This window comes from Natrix helvetica (genome assembly GCF_964273705.1).
Source record: "Natrix helvetica genome assembly, chromosome: 1".
Taxonomy (NCBI): Eukaryota; Metazoa; Chordata; class Lepidosauria; order Squamata; family Natricidae; genus Natrix; species Natrix helvetica.
In genome coordinates this window covers 304,480,017-304,507,628 of record NC_138548.1, presented here as the reverse complement: position 1 = coordinate 304,507,628, position 27,612 = coordinate 304,480,017, and the positions used below count along the sequence as shown (strand labels likewise).

At 38.4% G+C, this 27,612-nt stretch overlaps 1 protein-coding gene across 2 annotated transcripts in view; it reads right to left on the bottom strand.

Moving 5' to 3' along the window:
- The window catches only part of PPARG (peroxisome proliferator activated receptor gamma), an 87,359-nt gene extending 61,973 nt beyond the window's left edge, over positions 1 to 25,386 (bottom strand). The window contains exon 1 of one of the 2 annotated variants that reach the window (XM_081936394.1): positions 25,278 to 25,386. The gene's annotated coding sequence lies outside the window, so the exon portion shown is untranslated. Of the gene's footprint in view, positions 1 to 8,952; positions 9,077 to 25,277 lie in introns of those variants that run through there. The other variant, XM_081936393.1, reaches the window with a different exon arrangement.
- Positions 25,387 to 27,612: the final 2,226 nt, after the last annotated feature.

Genomic DNA, 27,612 nt, shown 5'->3' with positions numbered 1-27,612 from the left:
TGAATAATATAGAAAATGGTCCTTATACAAGTAATTAGGGAGAAAAGTCATATGTTTTCATGTATGCATAGAGTGAATGTAGTTGTATCTAGGAGTCTGACAGCCCATGAATAAAAGCTGTTTTTAAACCTGTTTGTCTGGCTGGCTATACTCAAAGTTCTGGGGAGCCAGGTGCTCTCCTGGCAATAGGGAATCTGCATGTTGGCTATATATTTTCTCCATCATAATCTTGTTTTATCTATATTTATGGTTATTAATTGGCTTGTAGAACATTTTTAATTGTTGGTTTTATTGTATGCCATTCAGAGCCATTTTATGAGCAATAGGAAGCCATATATACTTGGCAAATAAATAAATAGAATTATTCTCCTATTTTAACTTTTTTCCCCCCAGTCTTATCATTCAAATCTAAAATATAACACTTGCATCCCAGATTCAAAGAAAGCTAGTTGTTCTTAAGTGCCACTGAAGAAACTGGGGAATTAGTTAGCTCCAATTAACTGAAATGTTATTCACTGTAATAAGGCTTAAACTCCACTAGTTTTCTCATGCTCCCAAGTATAAGTAATTGGAATAATAAATATTAACAAATCAAAGTTGCCTTTCTTTAAATCTCCTGATTGGGGTAATCAAAGTCCCTGCCCTTGGGAAGTAAAACCTGTTCTTCTGACCATTACTGCTTAATGACCAGCAAGTTCCCAAACCCTATAATTAACATTTTTCTCTGCATATTAGCTTGTTTGAAGTAACAAATAACACATCCCTGTGACATTAAAACTGGGGCATATTTTGCTTAATTTAGTTGCAGCAAATACCCACAAAAAGTGTTTGAAATGATAATTTAGAACTTATACAGAATATTTAAAAATTATAAAATGTAAATTATGTCCAAAAAGAATAACATTCTTGTCAAGACGCTAAAAGAAGACTTTGCTGTACTGAATTCTCCTAAAATCTGTACTGCTGTTTAAATTGAAAACAAATATGAAGTTTGCAGTGTTGCCCCATCCCCACCCCGTTTCCATGCAGCTTTGTTATCTTGAAAAAGCCAAATATTTGTAAGCAGAGATTCTCACCATCATGTTCAATTTTGGTTAAAAGCATTAGAGGTAAGAATATTACTAGAACATTAGAGATCTGTGTCAAATCGAAGAACTACGGTAATTATCTGACTCTAATCACCTTTTCCTGATGTTCTTCTTGGACTGTTTCTACTTTGTATATCTTAGAGATTAATCTAGAACATTAATATTAAGGTACCTTTATTCAAAAATAAATTTGAAAACATTTTATATGCTTTTCTCCTGATTGGAATTCCCTCAAGGACATTTATATTTTCAGAAGAATCAAAATAATAGAATCTAAAGAAAGTGTTATCATTCCAAATAGCAAGATGTGTGTTTGGGATTACGCCTGTCTGTCTGTTTTTCCTATTATTAAAAAAACACAACCTGCTTAGCAAAATGGTAAACCATGTTGACATTTTTATGATTAAATTTTTATTCATATGAATAAATAAAATGATCAAATCATTTTATGCTTTGATTTGAAAGACTAAAGAAAAAGAACGTTCAACTTCTACAAGATTCTCTTTACAAGACGAAATGAAATAGCTAAAGAAAAAAAGTTTTATCATGTTTAAACCTGGCCTTGCTTCCTGGAAAAAGAGTTGCTCAAGTGGTAGTAACTAAAACATAGGAGTAGCTGAATATTTTCTTGTTTAACAGGAATAAATATCAAGAGCAATCTATAGCTGTTCCAGGCATGGGAAAAGAAAAAAGAATCCTGACTCCTCGGGCTATTTGTTATCATAACTGCTTCGTTGTAAAATGGCATGAGGAAATATATTTTTACTATCCTCAGCAGCTAAGAGTATATTCAACAGCTCTAATGTTGCAGACTGCAGTTAGATGACCAACATACAACGGAACCTCTGTTGAAAATATATTTTCATATTTTCATATGTTAATTAAGCTCTTTTAGTTAGCAATTCAATTAGCAGTACAATAGCAATTCAATTAGCAATACAATAAGCCACATGATGCCTCTGGCCACCAATTTATCTGCAGCCTTGACCAATCCATTGATTTATTTTACTTTAATATTTTAGATCCTTTTAGTTAAAAACAAGTAGATGAGAAATTAATATGTTCTCAAGAAAATGTATCATGGTTATTGTGGGTGAAGGTCAATAAAGGGAACAATTTTGTCAGTCCTACCTTCTGAAAAATGGGGGGTTTATAACTGGCCATATCCACGACTGGCAGTCATTTTGTACAGAATAAAACCTCCCCAGACCTGCTCTTATGTGAGGATGCCCAAGCATTCTTAAAATCCCAAATGAGTCCACCAATCAAAAACTTTCCTTACCTTATCATAAATTATTTTCATATCCCAAACTCCATATTTAAAGAACTTTCAAAGGATGGAATATTTGAATAGTGACATTCCTCACTAAATATGTTCATATTATATAAATATGGAAATAATTTATTGTGTCCTTGATGCTAACGTTCTTTCTGCATGTTGATTTGTGAAGATATCTCTTAAAATTTAGCTTAAAGTTTTAGTTTAACAATATATGAGTGAAGCTTGGTGTACATAAAATATTAGAGGAAAGCAATGGACTATATTTACAGTGACAATATTTTCTTGGGGATAAAAAGGACAAACCTGAAAAAAGGGACAAATATGACAGAGGCTCAAAAGAATAAAAACAGTTAATTGTTTATGTTTAATACTTTGATTTGCAAAGGAAAATTCAAGAGCAAAACCCAGTAATAGAAAGCATATATTCTAATAAAAACATCTAAAACCAAGTATTTTATTTTTAAAATAATTTTTAAACCATTTTATTTTTAAAAAACAACTCAATTCCCACATTTTCCACATCAGTGTGAAGGACTGTATATTAAATGTTACCACTTGCATGCTGGCTGGGGAATTCTGAGAGTTGAAGTCCACTTATCTTAAAGTTGCCAACTTTTGAAAAATGCTGGCTTATATGAAGTGAGTAAAACCAAAAGTCATTTGTTGTCTACAGAAAAAGTTAAAAAAGTTGATTGCAATTAATCTAAAACCACTATTCAAAACAACTTTCTGTCGCTAAGCAAGGCAAATGAATTGTATGCACTTTTATGTCTTTTGCCATGGTTGTTAAATGAGTCACTGCAGTTGTTAAGTAAATCTCCCCCCCCCCCTAAACTTTGCTTGTCGGAAACTGCCTAGGAATGTCAGAAATGGCTATCAAATGACCCCGGGACATTGCAACTGTTGTAAATACACTCCAGTTGCCAAGTGCCCCGAAAGTTTGTTCGTGTGACTGGGGAAACTGAAATGGTTGTAAGTCCAAGAACTAGTCATAAGTCCCTTTTTTCCGGTGCTGTTATAACCTAGAATGGTCACAAAATGAATGGTTATAGGTTAGAAGTTTATCCAATCACACTTGTTTAGAATCCTACCACTATAAAACAAAGTAGAAAAGATAACAAGTTACAAGATTCTTTTTCTTAATACTATTTTAGGTGAAGCACAATCACAGCGGGGTTGAAATTTTAAGTATGTCTACTACTCAAATCCTCATATCCCAAGATATTCTTGTCTTAATGAAGAAAAAAAGTTTTCATATTTCTTCCTGGGGGAACACTTCAAGCAGACCAAATGAAAGGAAAAAAACCTTCTCTACTTCCCCATCTATACCTCCTAGAAATTCTAGGATTACATTGTAACTTAAAAACTGATAACCCTGGCTGTATCCTTAAATTTGATTTTATGAAACGCAGGTATCCAATGTTTGTTAAGGGAAGATGTGGCAGAGTAAAGAAAGGCTCCGTACAATCCTGTACTTGAAAACATTAAAGAAGAAAATCAGATAAACTGCAGGCTACAGCTAATTTGAATTCCAATTGGAGTATTGTACTCTGAAATTAATGCAACTCTCAAATCATTGTGCGATAATTGTAGATGCCAAAGTAATTTTGATGGTGATATTTGATTTGAAATATTAAATAAAATGCAGGAAGCTTTTTCAAAACTTTGATGTACTACATCAATGAGTTTTTCAAGAGTCAATGCTTCTTTTTCCTATTGAAGCTGAAATCATACCTCCAAGTTATTGACTTGTAATTTCAGAATTAAGCGATAGCTTCTACAAACGTCCAACAAGAACCAATAATTGCAAATAGGCATAATCTTAAGAGGCAGTAAGTGAAAGCAGAATGGTGCAAATCATTCCTTTTTTTTATTTAGAATTTCTTTCCCATTCTCGCCTTCCTTCCTTCAAACCCTGCTAATTTTCAACTAGTAAATCTGCAAATAGTTGTTGCTTCGTAAGGCGGGACCTTGAGATTCACAATATTAAATTCATAGACTTTGTTCTGGCTATGCAAATAATATGCTTAGTTATAAGAGAATGGGGTGATGCTTGTATTTCTGGGGAGCATCACCAGCTTCTCTATCCCAACAGCTACTCACTCATACACTGTCTGTACAATATGCGGCTTGATATGATGCTGGCTGGCTGGCAAAAATAAGATGTGGCCTACAATTGCTAGATCTTTCTTAGTGACTCTCATATTAAACACATTCTATAATGGCACAATCATATAGCTATACACAGGGGCACTTTCTAAAAAAGAAAAACCCTACATGTTCTCAGTAGTGCAAGTGGTTCAAATTGGTGCAATTGGTGCAATTTCTTAAATGTTAATTATGAGTCATTAGCATTAGCAATGAAGCACTTACAGTACTGAATGCCATTTCAGATGGGATGCCCAGATAATCAGGCATTCTGGTCCCACATAGTCTAACCAGTTGTTTGTGAGAAAGCACTGGGCAGCATGTGAATGCAACTGCTCCCTTCTGCTTGTATTCTCTAGCCAATTGTACGGAGAAGCATGTTGACTTTACAGTACTTTACAGCCATCTTGACCAGTAGCTATGATATGTTTACACTATCTTACATGACTTTGTCTTTTAAAACTGTCTGAGTTCATAGCTCTTATATTTTCTGTTAATTAATCATATAACTTTACAATAAGATTATATGAAGCAGCACTTCTTTGGATCAATTCTGAATTTTCCACCTTCAGGTTAATTCTAATATTTAAGATTCGTGCCTACCCAAATTGTTTATGTCTTTATGAGATTCCCCCCTTATTGTTTTCGTCATCCAAAAATGTTTTGAATGTTCTGACTTCATTTATTCCAAGAATGGCTGTAGTATAGATTTTTATAAAATAATTGTGATATTGCAGTTTTATTTTGAACTTGTCCTGATTTCCAATATCAAAGCAGAGCAACAACACGGAAAACTAAGTCTTATCAAGTTATTCACCACAATCCTTATGCTGTGTGTTCATTATTACTCCTAATGCATACCTTAAGGAATCATAAGACTGACTATCCAGCTTTTTTTCTGGTGGCAAATTGTTACTTCTAGATTGTTTAAAATTATAGCCGCAGACGATCATCTGCAATACTGGAAAGCAAAACTTTTAAAACATAGGCCACAATCTTAAATGAGCTTACCTGGGAGTAAATGGATAGTATGAATTTATTTCTTGTCATATTTATTGCATTGTTGTCTTAGGAGTTCAAGTTAGTGCCTTTAACACCTTGCTCTTTTCCCCCCATAATCAACCAGTGAAACAGATTGGGCTGATATTTATAGGACTGAAATATATATGACTTCACTATTATAGATTTTGAATTGGGAGTTTATGCCAATTTATTAATATCACTAATGACTAAAGGCTGTTTTATATATACAGTATATGAAGAAAATATTGAGGAGAGGTATGGAATCTGACAGATATACTGAAAAATCTTATCACTCATATAATACATTTCATTTTTTGAAAAGCACTAGGTAAATATTAGTAAAATTAGAAGTTTCTCTCTGGTTATTTTAAATAATCTATAGCAGATTATTGTTTCCATTGATTTTGGAAAAAAAATAAGTGTGGTGCTCTTTGGATGAATAAAAGAATCACACTAACATTTTAGGGATTCTGAGGACAAGGCTCATCCATATATCAACTAGACTTTTACTTCAGTTTAAAACAGGTAACTTTAGATTTCAATTTCTGAAAACCATAGAATGAATGTCTTACAATCCCTTCTTCTACAAGTGTTGTAGTTATTTAACATTATCACAGATACCAGGAAACAAGCTTTCACACACACACACATACCATAATAGGTGTTCAATGTCATGGAATGGTTATCTCATATTGACGATAATCATAGAGACCCAATTTTAAAGATGACCTGATTATCTAAACCAGATGATAACTAAACGGGACATTATCCTGAGAATCTACCAAGTTCTTTAGTCTAAACCTGAAATCTTTTTGAGACTAACTTCTAAAAAAATACAGAAAAGACTGAATTATAAAAAGATTTGAGAATACGGTGTAGGGAACATTAAAAAAAAACATTTAATTCAAAGTAACTATTTTTGCTGCCCAAACTGCATACAGCATTTTTTCCATGGAAAGCTAATCTAAGTTCAAAGAGGAAAAATTGAAAACAATGCATGCTCATGTATACCATTAAAAAAAGTCACAAATGTTTATTTTGCCATTAATAACCATGCATGACTTACAATTATTTTATTGCAGACATGCATTTCATTTTTTAAAAAAGTTAAATATTGGGTTTTATCAATTCAATATGGTACCGTAGTTTAGATACAAACATCTCTGGAAATCAAAATATCTTTAAGCAATACATCAGAATGATTACTCCACAAAATGTACTTAATAGAAATGAGTTGAAAAGAAGCACTTTAAGTGATGGGGTAAGAGTCAGAATTAGGATCCTAATAAACTTTTTTCACAGGCAACTTTATCTTATACATTAAATGCCTACAATTTAAATTGGCTTTTTCTTATAAAGGTCACTATGTAATAATGCACCCACCTCAGCAATTTAGTCTTCAGAAGCATTGGAATTTCAACTCTCTGGTAAGTCCCAATTCAACTGGAGTACACCAGACTGAGTATCACTAATCTTTATGATCAAGATAACAACCTACACAACCTGTAATCACTGTCTGATGTTCCTTTCCCTTTTCCCCTCATATATATGGCTTTCACTCACTGTACCACACACCGGAAAATGGCTAATCTTTTTAGTTTCACAAGTAAAAACTACCTCTGTGGGTGTTATTAACATTTGACACTTATATTAAAAAGATGGTTCAGAGTTCACTATACAAAGAAAGTAGCTGTACCATCACTTTCTAACTCAATCCCATCTCAGAAGATTACACAGTACATATTTTAAAAGGAGTCAGGGTTGAGTTTTGAAATAATTATTGTCAAATTAATGCTCATTACTTAATTGGCTCTTATGACTTCCAGATATATTTGGTAAATTATAATTTATGAAATATACCTGTATATGATTTGGCTACTGATGGAAATATATGATTTCAAGCTATCACAGAAAGCAATTATGGGTTTTTACCTGTGATCATCACCACACTCCATAAAAAGTGTTTTCTCACTCAACCTATCACCAAAATGCTACTGCAGTTTTAAATTATGATCCTGTTACCATACTGGATCATAACTCACACACATTGCCTCAAAGTTACGACACTAACAGGAACTTGCAGTCTCTAGTGTTTAATGCCCTAGGGAGAAATGTCAGTGGGAAACTTACAAAACACTCCTGCAGACTTGGGATATGACACCAAGACATCATATGTATTTCACAATATATAATCTCTGTTGTGGAATGATTGCACTTGAAACCCTATTTACACTCCTTGTTGTGATTAGGAAGGCTAAGAGAAAAAGCATGTTTTATTTAAAAGAAATTATCAGCCCTTTTGGTTTACTAAGAACTAAGTGTAACTCCCTTCCCATCATCTTGTCTTTATTCTTAAGGTCCCATCTTGGCTACAGGTGCTTTATGTTTTCCTATCAGAATACCCACAACAGGCAATTTACCTAGGAAAAACTAAAAGCTTAAGGGGATTTGGAGTACTACAAAGCCCTATGAAATTACTTCAGCAAACCCAGAAGGCGCCTATAAATGCCCATTCCTGCCCACTGGGTTTTATCAGATACTCAAATATAATTCCAGTTACTATCAACTTCTCCTTCCTCAAGATGTATTACTCAGAGCTGATGCAAAGCAAACTGCACACCCATGCCTAAAGGGGCCAGGAAGCGTTTATCTCTCTCTCTTTTCTAAAAAAAACCCTAAAGACTTTCAAGTCAATATACATTAAAAAAAAAATTTGCACATCACAAAAACCCTTTGCAGCTCTTCTCGGCATTCAGACCTACTGGATTCCTTTTACCTGGGCAGAATTTTCCTCGTCTAGGGTCCAATTCCCCAGACTGACATATCCATTAACTACGAGTTAATAAGTTGTTGCGCGTGTGCTCACACGGGCATGTCTTTCGTACGGATGTCTCTCCTTCCCTTCACCGCTCCCCTCAACCTACCCCCGGACAGTAAGTCTTATCTTTCCACAGAGTTCGCGTCGGGTAACCCCATCCGGAAAGACTTCAACTCCTTTCTCCCGACCATTCACACAACCTCCGAGCCGGGAGAGGAACTCTGAGGAGGAAACCCCGCGCCTCCGACTCTGATAGGGAAGAAGACCTGTCCTTGCCTGGCACAGCCTTACTAGAGGTTCCCCCACCCCCCAACAAAGTTTCTTCTCTCTTTTTGCGGCGCCAGCTCCCCTATTCCGAGACCCCCTATCCCGGTCCCGACGCACGTCTCGCAGCAGCCGCCCCACTCCCGCTGGACCCAGAGACACGTGCCTCCACGGACCGAGTTCCCCGAACGCCTCCTAGAGTTGCAGCGAGTGGCAGCCGCTCCTGAGGCGGGCGAGCACTCTGGAACGCAGCCCGTGTGGCGCTCACTCTCCCCTGCCCCGACGCGCCGCGAGAGGCTCCCGCTTGCCTCGTTTGCTCCCGCACTGACCTGACGCTGTCAACGCGGCAGGAGCAAAGCCTTCGCTTCTAGTGGCGTGGGTTCCCCCGCCCGTCCCGTCCTAGGGGCAGGCCCCGCCTCTCGGTCCCGCGGCTACACTTCCCCGCCCTGCAGGCCAACCTCCGCGCCCCACCCACCCGGGAGCGCCCCGAGCGGTCACGCCGGAGCCGCTTTCTGCCTGTCCGCTGACCCCCCCCCCCCGGGCGAGGGCCCAGCCAGGCTCTGGGAACGGGGGCATCGGGTCTCCGGCTCTCTGGATTGCGCCGGGCGATTAATAAGTGAGGGGTGCGTGGGTGGGTTTTTCTTTTGCTAGAAAGTGGGTTCCACGTGCTGGTGAGGAACCCAGGAGAAAATGCGCGCAATTTGAATACAGCGCTGTCAAAGGATAGGAAGCTGCGGTCTTGGGGTGGTTTTTTTTTGGGGGGGGGTGTTCAAAATGCAGCCTTTAGGGAACCCGCCCGACACTCCCTTTCACACGTTTTCTCCACGGACTAGTTTTCCCATGGACAAACTTGGTCGGAGTTTCGTTTTAGGGTTGTCCTGGTTAATCTACATACCCCCACACTCACCCAAACCCTGGCTTTGGACGATTGCTTTCTTCTCCATAGGAAATGAAAAAAGAAAACAGGAAATGCAATATGGACTTTCCTTCCTCTGTATTTTTACAGAGGAAGGAAACTTCCTACTTTTATTTCCTTGCCCTTTTGTTGCTTCTCCCTCCCCCTCCCCCCCTCTCCCTTAGGGTTTGGATACAAAGATGAGAAATTTGGCGTTCTTGGAACCATCAGCTGTTTGGAATTTTGTTACTAGTGGTGGTTTCCTTCCTTGCAACTTTTATAAGCAGTTTGAAGAATTTCAAAATTTCTAATAGCCCAAATGTGGTACCCTCTTCATGGTTTTTAAGGTCCTTCCAATATTGGTAGGTGGACTCCCAGAAGGTATGGGTAACATACCTTCGACTTAACAACAGTTCATTTAGTGACATTTTGAAGTTACAACTGCATTGAAAAACTGGCTTATGACCATTTTTCACACTTTGCAGCATCCCCAAGTCATGTGATCAAAATTCAAACGCTTGGCAAAGGACTCATATTTTATGATGGTTGTAGTGTAACAGCGTCATGGATGACATTTTACAACCCTCTGACAAGCAAAGTCAATGAGTAAGCCAGTTTCACTTAACAACTGGGTTACTAGCTTAACAACTGCAGTGATTCACTTAACAATTGTGGCAAGCAAGGCAAACCTCACTTAACAAATGTCTCACATAGCAACAGAAATTTTGGGCTCAGTGTTGGTTGTAAGTCTACCTATACTAAGATTTCAATGCCACTGCAAGGTCAACATCTAATTGCATCTTTGACTTGATAACAGTGAGTTGATTAAAAGAAATTACCATTACAGTACAGATACAGATATGCTTAAAATGCAAATAGGTTATCATCAGACAACATCAGGATTGTGGGAGGCTTAACTAGCAAGTAGCAGTAATATATGTATACAAGTATATGCATACTTGCCTCCACACATGAAGTTATCTCTCTCTCTCTCCCTCCTCTCTCATAGTCTGACAAAGCCAGCAGGAGTTGAATTCCACTTGAAGGAGACTTAACTACGAAAGCAAAAATAAAAATGGGATTCTTAAACCTATCTGGATAATTTAGAGATAATTTAGATAATCTAAAATTATCTCTAAATTATTCGAAGGTACACTTACCACATCCTTAAATGAGACACAATAATCATCAGGGAGTCAGATATATTTCTTACAAAAGTTTTTTTTTTCTAATACCATGATAGATTAGTTTCTTTGTTTAAAATGTAGTGGCTTTGCTCCAGCTTCAATTAACCAGGTCTGGCAACCCAGTCATTTGCAAGTCACTCCGTCCTACTGGCTTTGTGGTCTTGTTCATCAGCAATTATATGACAATTTCAGTCAGAGGAGTTCTAAATAAATCTGGAGAGGATTATTTTTTAAATCCATTAAAATGAGTTGAATTAATCAGCCATATCAGTCACTTTGTTCTGTTGGCTTCAATGGGCGATTAACGGCAAAAGTGCTTTTAATGGGAAATAACTTCCAGTGAAGATTCCTCCTAAGTAACTGAACCTTGAGTTACAGTTTTACAGTTTACAGAATTGCAGTTTTCTTCACAATCATCATTGTATTATCTTTTTATGATAGCTAGTTTGTTATGAAAAGTCATTATTTTATGCATTGCTAATGAGTAAAATACAGGGCCGCATTGACTAATGAATTAATCATTTAGATTAATTGGTTGAAAAACTTATTAAAAAAACCAGGACTCTCTGTACTCTTTTAAGCCCTGGGCATCTTGTGTCTGGACTACTGCAATGAGCTCTACATAGGGCTACCTTTGAAAAGCATTCAGAAGCTAAAACCAATGCAGAGTGTGTTGGTGTGCCAGCTTTGGGGCCTCTACAATGACCCACATTATATTGCTGTCTGCTTCCGGGTGCAACTAAAAGTGTGAGTTTTTACTTATAAAGCCCTGCAGGGCATGAGTCCATGTTACCTGAGGAACTTTCTCATCCCAATGGGATGAGCCTGCCTCATCCACAGCAGCAGAGGAGGCATGTTGCAGATCCCATAAGTCAAGGAATTTTGGCTGCCAGGGTCCAGGAGAAGAGCCTTCTTTGTGGTGGCTTTTGCCCTTTGGAACATCTTGACACCTGCAGTGAGATCTGTTCCCACCCTCCTGGCCTTCCATAAGGGACTAAAGGGCCGGCTCTGCCAGCTGGCTTGAGGGTCCAATGAGAGACATGCCTAATAGCAGATCCCAACTCATCTTTTACACATCTTTTCATCATAGCTTACTATTTTAATGCTATATGCCAGGGGTGTCAAACTCAAACCCTGCAGGCCGCATCTGGCCTTTGGGGTGCCTGGCCCAGGGGGTCGTTCTGCAAATATCAAAGGACTGACCCAGAGGACCTCTGCTAGCCAAAACAGGCCACGGGGGGCTGTGTGGGGACCTTGTGGGGTCTCTGTGGGCCCTGTTTGTGGCTGACAGAGTGTTGCTGGAGGCCAGGGATGACAAAGGGCCGTGCAGGGGCCACGCTGGACTTCTGCGTGGCTCATTTTCATCTGGGACTGCAGGCAAAAATGAGGTGCGGGGGGGGGGCACACATAGCCCTCCTGCGCCCTGTTTTGGCCAGCAGGGTGCTGGAGGAAACATCCCTCCCATCCCCCCACGAAGAACTACAATGCTCATCTAGCCCTCAAAGAAATCCAGTTTGACACCCCTGGTAAATACTGTATACTTGTATTGTTTTATTGCTTATAACTTTGTAAACTCCCCCAGAGTCACCTTGTGGAGAATTGGGTTGCAAATAAATGAATGATTAAACAAACAAACAAAGGAAGTTCCAATGAATTTATGAAGCAAGGGCTTTTGGATGATCTCTGAAAATTTCTGCTTTTACATTCAAATGGAATGAATGGACTTTTCTAAGGTAATATTTTTATGGCATGTATAAACTAGATAAAAATAGGTTTTTTTTAACTTCCTAAACATTTTAATTTTTTTATAGAAGTGAATGTAAATGAGAGCCAATGTGATACAGTGTTAAGGGGAATGATGACATAGACGTTGCCTATTCACAACCAGAGAAACTCCCTGGGTGACTCGTACTCTTTTTTTTTAGTTTTAAATTTTATTTACAAATATGTAAAATACATGCACACAAAACTTAGACGTACACCACATTTACGCAATACAATACGAACAGGAGCTTCCTGTTCTTTCGAATAGCAATTGCCAATCAATATCGCTCACCTTATATTGTTTCCTCTTCTATTATATTTCATTTGTATTTCATCATTCTTAACCTTCTTATCTTACTCTTCTGTCTGCTATATTGGCTGATTACCTCTAGTAAATTTAAATCACTTGGATACATATATATGTGTTAATTCTCTTTAACTACTATTGTTGGGCTTTGTTGTCTTCCTTCATTGATCCTTGTTTCTTTCCTCCATCCACCTATACCATGGTAGTATTCTGTTTCTTCTTTTCCCTGTAATTCTTTTGTTAATTTGTCCATTTCAGGACAGTCCATAACCTTTCTTATTATTTCGTCTTCGCTTGGAATTAATTTGTTTTTCCATTTCTGGGCAAAGGCAATCCTTGCCGCTGTAATTATATGTAATATTAAATACTGAACTTCTTTTTTATATTTCACAGTCATTATTTCTAATAAAAAAAACTTCAGGCTTCCATTCTATTTTAACACCTGTTATTACCTCTAGCCCCTTTTTGATCCTTTTCCAAAAAATTTTAGCCGCCTCACAGGTCCACCATAAGTGGTAGTATGCTCCATGTATTGATTCATATTTCCAGCATTTTGGGGAGGTAACCTTGTTGGTGCCATCTGTAAAACATTTTGTACTGATTTTCCTTGCATGCAACTGATAGTGTCATTTTTAAGTTTGTTCCCCAAAATTTTTCCCATTTATCCAATTCAATATTATAGCCAAAGTTCTATGCCTATTTTATCATTTGTTCTTTCATGATTTCCTCTTCCATTTTATGCTTCAGGAGAAATTTATATATTCTCCCTATCATCTTTCTATCCGAGCTATGAATTATTTATCCAATTCATGTGGTTCTGTTTCGATGTCATATATTTTAGTATCATTATTGTGTTTAGTTTTGATTTGCAAGTAGGTTAGCCAGTCAACTTTCATGTTTTGTTCTGCCAATTCTTCAATTGTTTTTAAATATCCCTGTCCGTCAGTTATGTCTCTGTATCATAGCATTTTATTCATATCTATAAAATTTGGATGGATCGTCCTTTCTGTCGGTGATAGTCAATTTGGGATTTTCACATAGTGGATTTTTTTTTTATTTTGAGCCAGTTTTGCAATAATGCTATTCTAATTAAATGTTTTTGAAAGTATTTGTGCGTTTTATTTTTATCATCCCATAGCAATGTATGCCAACCTGCTTGCAAATCATGGCCTTCTAAGGTCAAAATTCTTTTATTCTTTAGCTCTATCCAATATTTTACCCATGTTATTGTTACTGTTAATGTGTATAATTCCCAATTTGGTAATGCTAAACCTCCCCTCTCCTTGCTATCTTGCATTGACTTTAGTTTAATCCTCGCTTTTCGTCCTTGCCAAATGAACCTAGCAGTTATTTTGTTTAATTATTGAAAGAAAGTTTTACCTGGGTTAATAGGTGCGGCTTGCAACAAGAATAAGATTTTTGACAAAATATACATTTTGACTGTGGCTATACATCCCATTAGTGATAGCTGAATATTTTTCCAGCTTTCTAAATCTTTCTTTATTTGTGTCACTAGTTTATTATAATTATTGTCCTTGTGGAACATTTTGCAGACACCCAGATCCCCAAGTATTTCACTTTCTTAGTTATTTGCATTCTAGTTGCTAATTCCAGTTCCTCTTCTTGCTTTTTTGTCATATTCTTGGTTATCATTTTTGTTTTGCCTTTACTGATTTTTAATCCGGCCACTTCGCCATATACGTCTAATTTTTTAATTAATTTCAGATTGGATTCTAATGGATCTTCTAGAACAAATACTAAGTTATCGGCATAAGCTTGGGCCTAATATTCTTCATTTTTGAGTCTCAAATCTTTTATTCCCTGGTCCTTCCTAATTTCATTTAATAAAATTTCCAGGGTTAATATAAACAGCAAAGGAGAGAGGGGGCATCACTGTCTGACTCCCTTTTTTATTTCGAACTTCTCTGTTAGTTCTCCGTTCATTAGAACTTTGGCTGTCTGACTGTTATAAAATTTTTCTATCATTTTTGTAAATTTTCCTCCGAATTTCATCCTGTCTAATAGTGTTATTATAAATTTCCAAATTACGTTGTCAAATGCTTTTTGTGCATCAAGGAAAACCAGTACCATTTGTTTTTCTGGATGTGCCTCGTAATATTCTATTATGTCTAGGATGACTCTCGTATTATTTTTAATGTGTCTGTGAGGTAAAAATCCGTTTTGGTCCAGGTGTATTCGTTCATTTAAAACCTGTTTAATTCTTCCTGCCATAATTGCTGCAAATATTTTATAATTGGACTTATACTCTTATCAGTCCAATCTACCACACAACCTACCTGTTATTGGGAAACTAAGGGGAGTGGCCATTGCGCATTCTGCTTTGAGCAGTTGAATGAAAGATGAAATATAAAAATAATATGATCCAAATGAATGGAATATAGTACTTAAGGAATTTGCTTCCCAAGCACAATGAATTGTTTAAGCTCTCTTCACTAACTGGCAGGAATGCAAGTAAAATAACTGCAAAGTTTGGAAATGTCTATGAGATGTCCTCTGACCTGGACCATAAAGATCCATTATTTGAATATATTTTTCTTAATTAAACTTAAGAGATTGTTAAAATCCAAATGTTCTCATAATGCTAAAAATGGATGAATTGAGATTAGCTCTTTTCCTCTGAAACTTTAAGATTAGCAAATCAAATCTTGGTAAAATTGTAGCTGTTGTGTTGCAGCAGTGGTCACTGACTCCATTGTTTTTACTTATATCATGCTTCCTTACGGTAGTTTAATGGCACTTGTTGCAAATTAATGAAAAAGATTGCACATTTATAGTGCAATCTTATAAATGTGGATGTAAGCTTCTTTGTGTCATATGGCTATGTATTGGCCATTGTTTCCTGGTTGACTGGTGGTATTTTTTTTAAAATCTCTCATTTATAAGGAAATTAAGGAAAAAACCAATCTTTAAAAACTAAGTAAAGGCTTTAAAAAATTAGTTTCAGTTATAAATATTATATCTGAGCTAAATAATGATCCATATAAAACAACCTTATATCAATAGAAAATAAATTTAGTTTCTCATTTACTCTCACAATTATTGAGAGTAAATAAATATTAAACTATTCCAATAAATTATGATAAGCAGATAATTAATAATTTAAAGACCATAAAAGTAATAAGTAGGTAAATATGGACACCTTTGCAACCTTTCTTGCATTTACTTAAGATTTTCACTTGAAATAATAAATAAAATGCACTTGGTATATATATGTGATGGAATTGTAAGTAGCTCAAGTGAAATCTGATGAAGAACTGTTTTTAGAAAGACCCATTAATTTCAATGTGATTTTCTTCCAATGTTGTACCCATGTGCTCATCTCTGTTACACAGCTGAAGAGCCAGATGTCCAAAGACATCTCCGTGGTCATGTGGCCGGCATGACTAAATGCCAAAGGTGCATGGAACGCTGTTACCTTCCCACCAAGGTGGTTCCTAGTTTTCTACTTGCATTTTTACATGCTTCCAAACTGCTAGATTGGCAGAAGCTGAGGCAAGTAACGGGAGCTCACTCTGTTACATGGTGCTAGAGAATTGAACTGCCAAACTGCCGACCTTTTCTGATCAACAAGCTCAGCATCTTAGCCACTGAGCCACCGTGTCCCCACGTATCTTGGAATAGGCATGTGTATACATTTGCCATGCATAGGGTTGCACAGAAATCCAGTTGCTATTTAGAAATCAACTTTGCATAGCATAATGTAACAAGGTTATGCTAAGCAGCAACTATCTTCCTTTATATGCAGTTACTTAGAACAGTAGTCCCCAACCTTTTGGGTACCAGGGACCGGTACGGTGGACAGAGGTTTTTTCTGTGGACCAGAGGGACCATGGCTTTGCATGCTGCCTGCTTCCTGCAGATGGGGCTTTGCTTCTTTGCAGGGCCCAGTTTCTGGCATGACGTGACCTGGTGCCGGTCCATGGACCAGGGATTGGGGACCCCTGATTTAGAAGGCATGTTTTTATCATTTACCTAGTTATTTAGTTGAATGAACAGAACATAGAGGAACATACAGTGGAACCTCCGGTCACGACTGTAATCCATTCCAGGACGTTGGTCGCAACACGATTTGGTCGTGACTGGAAGTGAGACTGTGCATGTGCAGATGCAGAATGTAGCAATAGCACTTAGCTTTATATACCGCTTCATGGTGCTTTTACAGCAGTCTCTAAGCGGTTTACAGAGTCAGCCTATTGCCCCCAACAATCTGGGTCCTCATTTTACCCACCTCGGAAGGATGGAAGGCTGAGTCAACCTTGAGTCGGTGAGATTTGAACTGCTGAACTGCAACTAGCAGTCAGCTGAAGTAGCCTGCAGTACTGCACTGTGCCACCTTGGTAAAATTGCCATGGCAGGGAAAGTCACAGCTGTGTTTGATCGCCACCTGAGGATGTGTTCATGACCAGAGTGAAACATTTAGCGGATTTTTTGATTGGCACCCAATTTGGTCGTGGTCGGAAGTGTTCGTGACCCGAGGTTTCACTGTACATTTTAAAAGTTATCTTTTTATTTGCTATTTTCAGCAACTCATATGTACATTGTTGCTGCTCCTTTACTTGTAGGTTTCAATGGATTTAATCTAAACTGGCAGATAATATATTTTTTAGGTCTTGTTTTATTCCTTTGCACTTTGATTTATATTTCACATAGTTTCTATAACTGTATTTTGCAGCTAAAAATTATGCTCCTCAGAATCAACTTACTTATGAAAGTGTGTTTCTTCTTTTAACTCTAATGCTTTATGAAGATTTGTCTCAAAAATATTGAAAAAAAACCTTGATCAATTGATAATTTCTTGCCATCAATTTCAATATTCTCCAGATATTCTACATACATGTGTATCCAAGCTCAAAATCTCTAGAAGAATCAAAACATTTTCCCATCCCTTATTTTTCTCTTGACAAAGATTACAAATTAGGATGGCTGCAGTAATCTCAGTATCAAATCCAGTTAAGAATTACATTGATCATCATTCTATCCAGAAACTGGAATGAAGTCTCTAGAAAGTTTATTTAAGGGATTTGTATTTTATAAACAATGACTCTATGACCTAAGATTACAAACACAGAATAAAACAATGTTGCTTACTGATTGTTTCATTCAGCTTCTGCTTGAATTTACAGGGGTGCTGAAAATTTTTTATAACCAATATCCACATTTAAGGTCTTCCCATCATCTTATAGTCTATAGTCCTGTGCCTGATCTGTTTTTCTCTGTCTATCTTGTAGAGAGGGGAGGAAAAACTTAGAAGAGAGTAAGAAGGCAAATAATTGGGACTATACCAGATTGTTTGCATAACACTCTTGCAGCCGTCAACACCAGCACATTTCTTTTATGTGATTTTCCCATTGTGTGCCTGCTTACTCTCTTGTAATCTCTTCCTCTCAATCTGTATTCTGTGAGGGGGAATATGTAGAAAATGGATTAGGCAGGAATGATTGCCTATAGAAATCACATGGATTCCCCACCCCCAACTCCTCTGACAGAACAGAAAGATTGGATCGGGAAGGATTACAAGAGAGTAAGTAGGCACACAATAGGGAATACACATTAAAAGCAATGCACTGATGCCATCAGCCACAAGCATGCTTTGCAAACATTCCCCATGCATTAGTTACTGCTTCGGTTAGTTGACATAGTTGCCAGTCCCTGTAACATGAAAAACACACTATAATAAACTAAGACTAAATCATAATTGCATTTAAATTCTCAATATGATTTCAAGTCATATGCCAATGTCTTACCATACTGCTGGGGAAAGGTATCAGCGTTTCAAGTCTTTACAGCAGGTCAACAGTGTCAGAGCCATCTAAATCTTGGACGGCATGCAGGGAATCCGTCTAGCTAAAATTGTATCGTAGAAAGGGCCCCAAGCATGCCCATTCTGTCGGATCTTGTGAGAAGGGCAACTGGAGGTAAGCAGTCTGACCCTATGCCATGAAGGGCTTTACAGATTATAACCATTTCCTTGAACTGCACCCAAGGAACCCGTGCTAGCTTGCAGATGGCACAAGTAGTTATGGACCCCAGTCCCCCACCATACTACATCCATGCAACATCACTATTTTACGAACTCTACTGGCTTCCTACAGGCATGTAATGCAATTCACAATGCTGGTTATCACTTTTAAAGCTCCACAAACGATGCATTTTTGATGCTCCAGTACATTTCCCCCCCCCCCCACCATTTCTTTACATTTTGGAAACATACTACATGCACACACACCCCTTTTTAATTTGAGATTATTGATGCCCAACTGCGTTCAGATAAACTTAGCCAATGTGCAAATCAGTACGTTGATTTTCATCAGCCCACAATATAATATAATAGGTTACTAGAGAATTATAAGCAGGCAAATCAGGGAGTGGCAAGCATGAGATAACAGCAAAGACAACTGATTCTGCATGTTCAGACTTTACAGCTCTAGCTGAAAGAAAGTCCATAGCCACAGGGCTGGGAGCCCCTCCTTTCTTTGCACAGTTAGCTTTCTTATCAAGAAAGTTAACTGTGTGCATTGCAACTGGTAATGCACTGTCCAAAATGGGAGTGCACGGCAGAAATTGACTGATTAACTTACATCATATGTTAAGCTATGAAACTATTTCTTTATAAAGGAATAAGTAATAATAATAAAAAGAAAGGGCCGGATTCAGTTTTGACATGCTGTGAAGAAACCATCTCACCCAAGCCAGGTGGGCTCTGTTTTGCATGAATTACATCCTTGGACTAAGGTCAGCCTATCAAGCACCCTATATGAAAAGCTAAACTCTCCTAGATATGCTAACATTCCTAGCTAACGGAAATGGCCTTTTAAAAGAAATCCATAAATTGTCAAACAAAAGAAAAGCTCTAGATATTTTGAATGGAAACAGAATGGCTGTTTCTTGTGCAGATGTATTAAAATAAACAGATGAGAGGTTGCTTCCCCCCCCCCCTTGTAGCAACATGAACTAACTAATGAAAGATTTCTACTTTGAAATAGGTAAAGAATGGATATGGCTTAAAGTCATGAAAGTCATTAAAGAATGGCCACTCTATTCTTGACTGGCAAAAAACAGTGGATCGATGAACCAGATGCTTCTAGGGAAGCCGGTTGAATTCACTGGGAATTGTTCATAACACTCCTGTCCATAATAATAATGTTAGAGACTCTGGAAAATTACCTAGCTGGGCAACTGCATGCAGTCCAGTTTTTAACAACAATGAGCTTTGTGTATATTTATTTCCTATAACATAACCATGGTTAGTTCATCCTAAAAGAAAAAAGACATATTGGAGTTTTGGAAGACCATAGTCAACTTTCACAGTAATGAAATAAAGAAACTAGAATTATGGCATTATTATACCTTGGATAAAAATAAGTCTGATGGTGGCTTTGGGATGGACTAGAGTGCAATGCATACGTTACATTTGAGTATTTTAAAGAAATATGTAGATATTTTAGAAGACTTTTCCTAATCTTTCAGAAAATCCCGGGGGCTGGGTACAGAACATTATCAGAAAATTAGAGAAGAGCAAATGTTCTTATCTTACAAGAGAGAGAAAAGGACGACCTGGGTAATTAATGTAACCACTCTACACTGCCCTTGAATGGTTTATTAAGCAATCTGAATATTTAGAAAATAATATTGTTCGACACAAATCCACATATGTTTATGCCATATTTATAAGTTTGGCACTGTATCAACCTGATCACTTTTCCACTTTTGGATAGAGTGACCTCAACAAAATGACAAGCCATAATTTCAAGAAAGCATTTGACAAAATTTCCCATGAGGTTCCAAAAGAGAAGTTGATGAAATAGGGACTACACTATGCTACCATTTGGTGTTTGAGAAAACTTGAGTATACCATAAACAGCCAAGAAAACAGACAAATAAGTCATTAAATAAATCAACTCAGACTTCTCATTTGAGGAACAACTGACGAGGCTCATGTTATCCTCTTTTTTAGACTTGTTATGTAAAGACTTACAGTAACTCTTTGGAGATGACGTGAATGCTGGGAAAGATACAAGGAAAGTGAAGATATGACCAGCAGGAAGTTTACAGTTACAGTGACATGGGAGCACTGTTTGAAAACCCAAAGTTTAAGGGCATATTGTCTTGAAGAAAATATATCTATGTGGTTATTGAGCATTAACACAAACTTAATATCACTTAAACATCAATCAATGTTATCATTAGATGAAAACAAAGCTATTATAACCAATGAATGATTGTCAATGGACGAGAAACTTATTTTCTGGGACCATTTGGAAAATAAATAAATAAACACTTTGAAATCTTGGCAAAGACTATGATCTAGATATATTAAACTAGGTTCCTTGATTCTAGTATTTAAAACTGATAAGCATATTTGTTTATTAATATGTGAGTATTTGATCTCAAATCACATAAGAAATTGATATGATATAACTTAAATCTGAAATTGATGGAAGATGTTCTTTTGGAATGCTTTGCTAAACTTTAAATCTATGTTTTTAGTAATTATTTTAAAGATTTGAGATATTTTATTCTAAGTTTCACTTGCTTTCAAAATTTGTTTGATATAAAAACTATTACTTCAGGTCTATTGCATCCCTCAAAGAATATTTAAAAAGGTATGGACATTAGATTTTATATATACGTATATTAGCGATACATGATTTGGTCTTAAACTGTCATAGCTTTTGTTAGATTGGGTAATGGATAGGCACACACAGGCTTAATGGTAACAACAGCTCTTTATTAAGTACAACAAGTGAAAACAATCCAGTGAAGGTTGAGTCTGACAGCAGCCCTTTTATAGGGAGCTGTCAGACCCTTCAACCAATAGGATTAAACCTCTGTTCCTACCGGAACAGAGGACCTTGGTGGAAACCACTGTAGTTAGAACAAGTATCTAACACCCCTCCCCTCTCGGATGGAACAATCCTACTAGTTATGTAGTCATGCAGGTAGACGGGCTTTTGGGTTGCTCTGTCTGAGGGTTTTCCTTGGACAGTAGGAGGGGTTCAATAGGAGGGGTTTCCTTGGACAAGTCGGATGGACCTGTTTGCTCTGCAGCTCCACTTGGTGGAAGCTCCTGAAAGCTTTCACAGGCCGTGGCTGGAGCTTCTAGAGCCGGTTCGCTCGGAGCTCGCTGCAGGCCTGCAAAAAAACCAGATATGCTTCTTGGTACCCTCGGGCTTGAGCTGCCGTGGAAGGAGTGAGTGTTTGCTCTGTTTGGATAGGGCTTTGGCTAACTCATGCAGGAGTTACCTCTGGTTGTCTAAGATTGGAGTTGGAGAGGCGGCCACAGAGTTGGTCAATATGCCTTCTCCGATTCCTACCGTCCTCGAGCTCTAGGAGGTAAGAGTGAGGGCCGGTGATGCCTATCACTGTGGCAGGAATCCACAGAGTTCCCCCGGCGTAGTTGTGGATGTATACCGAATCCCCTATGCTAAAAGTCCGAATCTTGCTTGTGGAGTCTGGGGGCGATGAGGCAGAATAATTGGGGTGTAGTCGGTCTAAGTGGGACCTTAGCCGGCGACCCATGAGAAGCTTGGAGGGGCTTCTCCCTGTAGTGGCACTGGAACCCTAGGAATTCAACCCTTGGCACGTTAATTTGACATTTCTCTTTTTTGAGACGGAGGCCTTTGTCTCTAATTCGAGCCAAAACTGTTTGTACAAGTTGGAGTCCCCACATACTTACCCAGACTGGTGCCGAAGACGTCCTCAAACTCCTTAAAGATGGCTTCAGCGCTGTCGTCTTTCAAGGTGTTGATACCGGTCACCTCTAGGCCCAGGGCTTGGAACCAATCTAGCCCTAGGAGGCTCTGCACTGTTACTGGGAGTTTCCCGCTGAACTGATTGAACTTCACCTGGAAGGTGCCTTGGCCCACAATGGGGACCTGGTTTCCCTGGTAATCGTTTAGGTGGATGTCATGGGTGCGAAGATGCTGCTTCTTTAGGCTAGGGATAGCCTGCTTCAGGGTAGACCACAGTATGATGGTCAGTGATGACCCGGTGTTGATCTCCATCTCATATGGAGAGTCCTCGGTGAGGACTATGACCTTCAGCTTTTTGGGCTGCTTAGTGCGGACTTGGCCGATTGACATGTGGTAGGTGACTCTATTGTCGCCTTCTGAGCACTGTGGTGGCTTCTGCCAGGCCCCTTGGTTGGGCCTCTGTTGGCGGTTTGGTGCATTTCTAGGCTGCTAGGCAGTGGCAGGGAACTCGCTCTAGCACACCTTGGCGATGTGCCCCTTTCGCTCACAGCGCTGGCAGGCTGTGTCACAGAAACAGCAAGCCAATCTGGCATGGTCTCCTCCGCAGCTAGCGCAAGGCAGGAGACATGATTTGAATTTGTGCGCTGGCTGAGCGCGGCTACTGCGCATGCAGCAGTTGTCATATTCTTTGCCTTCTGAGTTCTCGGACTCTGCAGCCTTGCGATGTATGCATGTACTCTTCCACACGTCTTGTGGAGTGCTTTGGCGCTGCAATGTCTCAGTAGATTTGACGGCTGATTCGGACGCCCTGGCTTCATCCAAGGCGATCTGTAGAGTGAGGTTAGATTTAACGAGTAACTTCCTCTGTGGGTTGATGTCCCATACGCCACAAATTATGCGGTCCAGAATCAGCTCGTCCAGGTCTCCGAATTCGCAGTATGCTGCGGCCTTGCGGAGCACCGCGATGTACTCGTTAATCGACTCACCCTCTTTCTGGTTCCTCATGTTAAACTCATGCTGGCAAATGTGGTTGGACAGCTTGCGCGCATAGTGAGTCCTTAGCGTCTGCTGACCAGGCGACTGATTGTAGCAGTGTCAGCTCAGAGAGATCTTTCGCCATCTCGAACACTTCCCAGCCACAGTACCTGAGGAACATGTTCTTGCGGCCTTCAGAAAGGCCCATGAGGTCATTTGCCTCGAGGAAACAGTCAAATCGTATCATGTACAAGTCCCAGTGCTCGGTGACTGGGTCATACGGAGTCAGTGGGGTGTGCATGGCCATTTTGTGTTCAGAGGGCGTTTTGAGTTTGCCGCTCAAAAATGGCTGCTCGAAGCTGCTCTGGGTTCCAGGCTGGATGTACTTGCTGGATTGCTACGCTCTTTTTGGTTCACCTAGTTGCCTTCCAATCCCATCCTCATCGCCAGTGTTAGATTGGGTAATGGATAGGCACACATAGGCTTAACGGTAACAACAGCTCAGTGAGAACAATCCAGCGAAGGTTGAGTCTGACAGCAGCCCTTTTATAGGGAGCTAAATATAGGACTGGAGGAGGTAGCAATGGTTCACTGTACAGATTTAGTTTAAGTTAGATTAAAATTTTAAAAATTTAAAAACATTAACCCTAAAAACTATCCCAAATAAAAATATCCGCCAGGAGATAAGAGTAGAACTATAAGTGGGCCAGGCCGGCTAATTGAAACAGGTGAGTCTTAAGTTTTTGTCGGAAGGAGCGGAAGTCGGTAGTAGTTCTAATATAATAATAATTATAAGTTCAGTGACTGAATTAATTTCATGTAGATATCTATACTTATTTATATGAAACTGTTTGTTTGTTTGTTTGAGAAAGTTGTAAATGTTAAATTCAATTTACCACTATAATACATTTAAGGTTTTTAAAAACTGTGTTATTGTTAATTAATACAGGCTTTTTTCTTTTACAGTTTACTATTTTATTATTATATTTTTAAAAGACCTTAAATTGCATACTTTAAGGTTCTCTTCTAGATCTTGGCCCATTCAACAAAGAAATGATGTGGATGAAGGATTTTGTTTATTTATTTGTGTCAGATGCATCACAATTAAAATAAGGCATACTATATAAAATTTGAAATATAAAATACCAGATTAAAATATGTACAAACTAAACAGATCTTGCCCAGAAATTGCATCCTATCACACTTCCTCAAGTGTACACCAATCAGGATACCTGGATGAAGAGCTAGAAAATAGAGCTATCAATTTTACAGATGACAGAAAGAACAAAACAATATACTTCAAAAGGAAAGCAATAGTGCCAGCAGCCACATCACACTATGCAAATTGCTTGGGGGTAATTTCCATTGTCTGCCTACTTATTTTCTTGTAATCCTTTATTCTCCAATCTCTCTGCTTTGTTACTAGGAGCAAGAAAAAACTGGATGATGCACAGGAGAGATTGACTATAGAGATTGCTTGTTTTTCTCCTTTCCCTTATTCACAAAGGACAGAATTTGCTTAAGTTAACAAATGGTGGTGGTGGGGAACAAGCAAAGGCAATCTCTTCTGTGCCTAACCTGTTTTTTCTTCCTCCATCTGCAAAATGGAGAGGAAGGGATTACAAGAGAGAAAACAGGCAAAAGGGAACACACCATCTTATAGCACACTAATGGCTCCCAGACCTGAGTATGCTTTTGGCTACTGGTGCCACTGTATCCTTTTCAGTGTGTATTCCACATTGTCTGCTTGCATACTCTCTTGTAATCCCTTCCTCTCCAAGAATATAAATACAAATATTAATTCTCTTCTTACTAGTTATCCCAGTGCTGGAGATAGGCTTTCGAAACGGCAGGAGACTGGGGGAAAAGAAATCATAGTTGCTGTCTGTGATGACTCCCCCAGATGCTCCCCCAGAAGTCTCTTTGGATATCAGTTTGGAAGAGGATGAATCAGTCCCAGAGACGTCAGAGGGGGAGTTGGTCAATGGCTCCGAGTCAGGGGCTGCGAGTCCAAGTGAGGGAGAGTAGTTGATTGGAGAGAAATTGGACGAGCAGCTGGCTGAGAGTGATTTGGCTGAAGCACAGCTACAGCAGGAGAGCCCTGAGGCTCCAGGTGGGGAAAGTATGCAGCTGCAACCGGTCAGTGGTGAGGAAGAAGAACTGCCTTCTGCACCCAATCCGAGAACACATAGGGCAGAGAAAAAGCAGGAGCAGCGAAGCTTAGCCTGACTACTTGTGAGGAGGCAGCCTCATCCTTCTTGATGGGCTGCACCAGAAGCTTCCTATTTAGCACAGCAAACAGATGGAGAAGATACTGGGAAGAATGTGTTCATTTCCTAGCTGCATGTTTTCTGGTTATTGTGATCCCTGCCGTGCTTTGGATTGACACTGTGCCTTGACTTTGGATTGTGCCTTGTGAACTCTGGACTTTTCTTGCTTCATAAACCCTCTTGTGTTGTGGATTTAATTTTGCCAAGATAAACAAAATTTATCTTGTTTGGGAAACTTTCAAGTGCCTTGTGGACTCATTGGCCATTGCTCTGTAGACTAGAATTGTCTTTTGGCTAAACTTAATTGGGACAGTTTTGGGTTTCTGGTGAAGGGAATTGCTGAGGAATATTAATAAACTCTATAAACCACTATTATATGCGTGAGTAAGTGTGATAGCACACTGTCACATGATTTACCATTTAGCAACCACTTTGCTTAATGATAGCTGCTGTTCCTGTTAAGGTTACTGAAAGAGAAATACCTGTAATGTAGATGCAAATAAAGCAAGCACTGTCTGAAACTATTAAAATAGTTTCAAGATAATTTATCACTGCTGTCTATTCCACATTAGTCATACCCTACCTAGGACTGTCTGTCCAGTCCTGGGCACTGTATTTTAGGTAGAACAGTGACAAACCAGGGCATGTTTAGAAGAGTGAACAACTAAAGCAATTTGAAGTCTGGAAGAAAAAAATTATGAGAAGCAATTGTAGGAAGAGAAAATATGTTTAACCTGGAATAAAAACCACTGTAAAGCTATGATGGCACATGTCATAAGGGAGACAAGTAGCATTGTTTAAAGTTGTTCTCGAGGACAGAACAAGAATCAGTGAGTTTAAATACCATAGATTTATGGAATCAATTTTCAGTTGCAGATCGATAAAATTTTCTGAATGAGAAAAGATGTTCAAGCATGGAAGAGGAAGATAGTGGACTCTTTTTAAGGAGATGGATGGCAAACTAGTAATTGACTTCTGGACTTGGCAGGGTTTGGACTAGATGATCTGGATATAATTTTATTACTCTAAATTGGTAAATCTGAATGGGATTGCTGAAGTTAGTTGCTGGGGGAAGATAAATTTAATGAACAACAGCAATATTTCTACACTATATTATATTCATCATAGTTGAACATATAATATCTTTTATAAGTAGATAGTTTACTGATATTGAACAAAAGTTCATGATGATTCTGGGTATCTAAAGATATTTCTGAATTTGGATTAGTTTCATGTAGAAAATGAAAGTAAAAGACTCTTTTTCCTTCTTAAATACCCCACTTCCATTTTCTAATTAATCACTTTCATTTCCCACTGTGTCTTCCTATAAATTTTCTTCTTACAGCCTGCAAATTTAATAGGCATAAATCACTGAGCATCGCATTCTCCGTGTTTTGGAAAGAATAGGAAATTATCTAGCCAAAATCCTAACACCCAGAGAACAGTCTTACATTCTAGTAGGCGAACAGTAAATCAAATAAAATCATTCCGGCTGTGGAATACGTGCTGTTCTTAAAGGGAGGTGGTTTACTTTGCTTTTACTCCCAGTATTGACACTGTGAGGGTATCTTCTCAATTTCCTTCTGTTCTTGGGAGTAGATTTGTTAATGTACTTTTCACACATCAGAAATTGGCACAGGATAAAGACAGAGTCTATTTTGTTGCATATGAAAGGACATAAATGAGGCAGATAAACTCTTTCTTTATTTCCGATAAAGCAATGTTTCAGAAAAGGAAATAAGTCTCTTTGACATCTCATGCAACAGATCTACCTTTGCCAAGCAGGCGATTTGAACAATCTACTTCTTCCCTTTTTTCTGTTTTCTTTAACGAGACAAAGGCATTATATGGACTGCCGTTCACAGCTGAATGGATGGC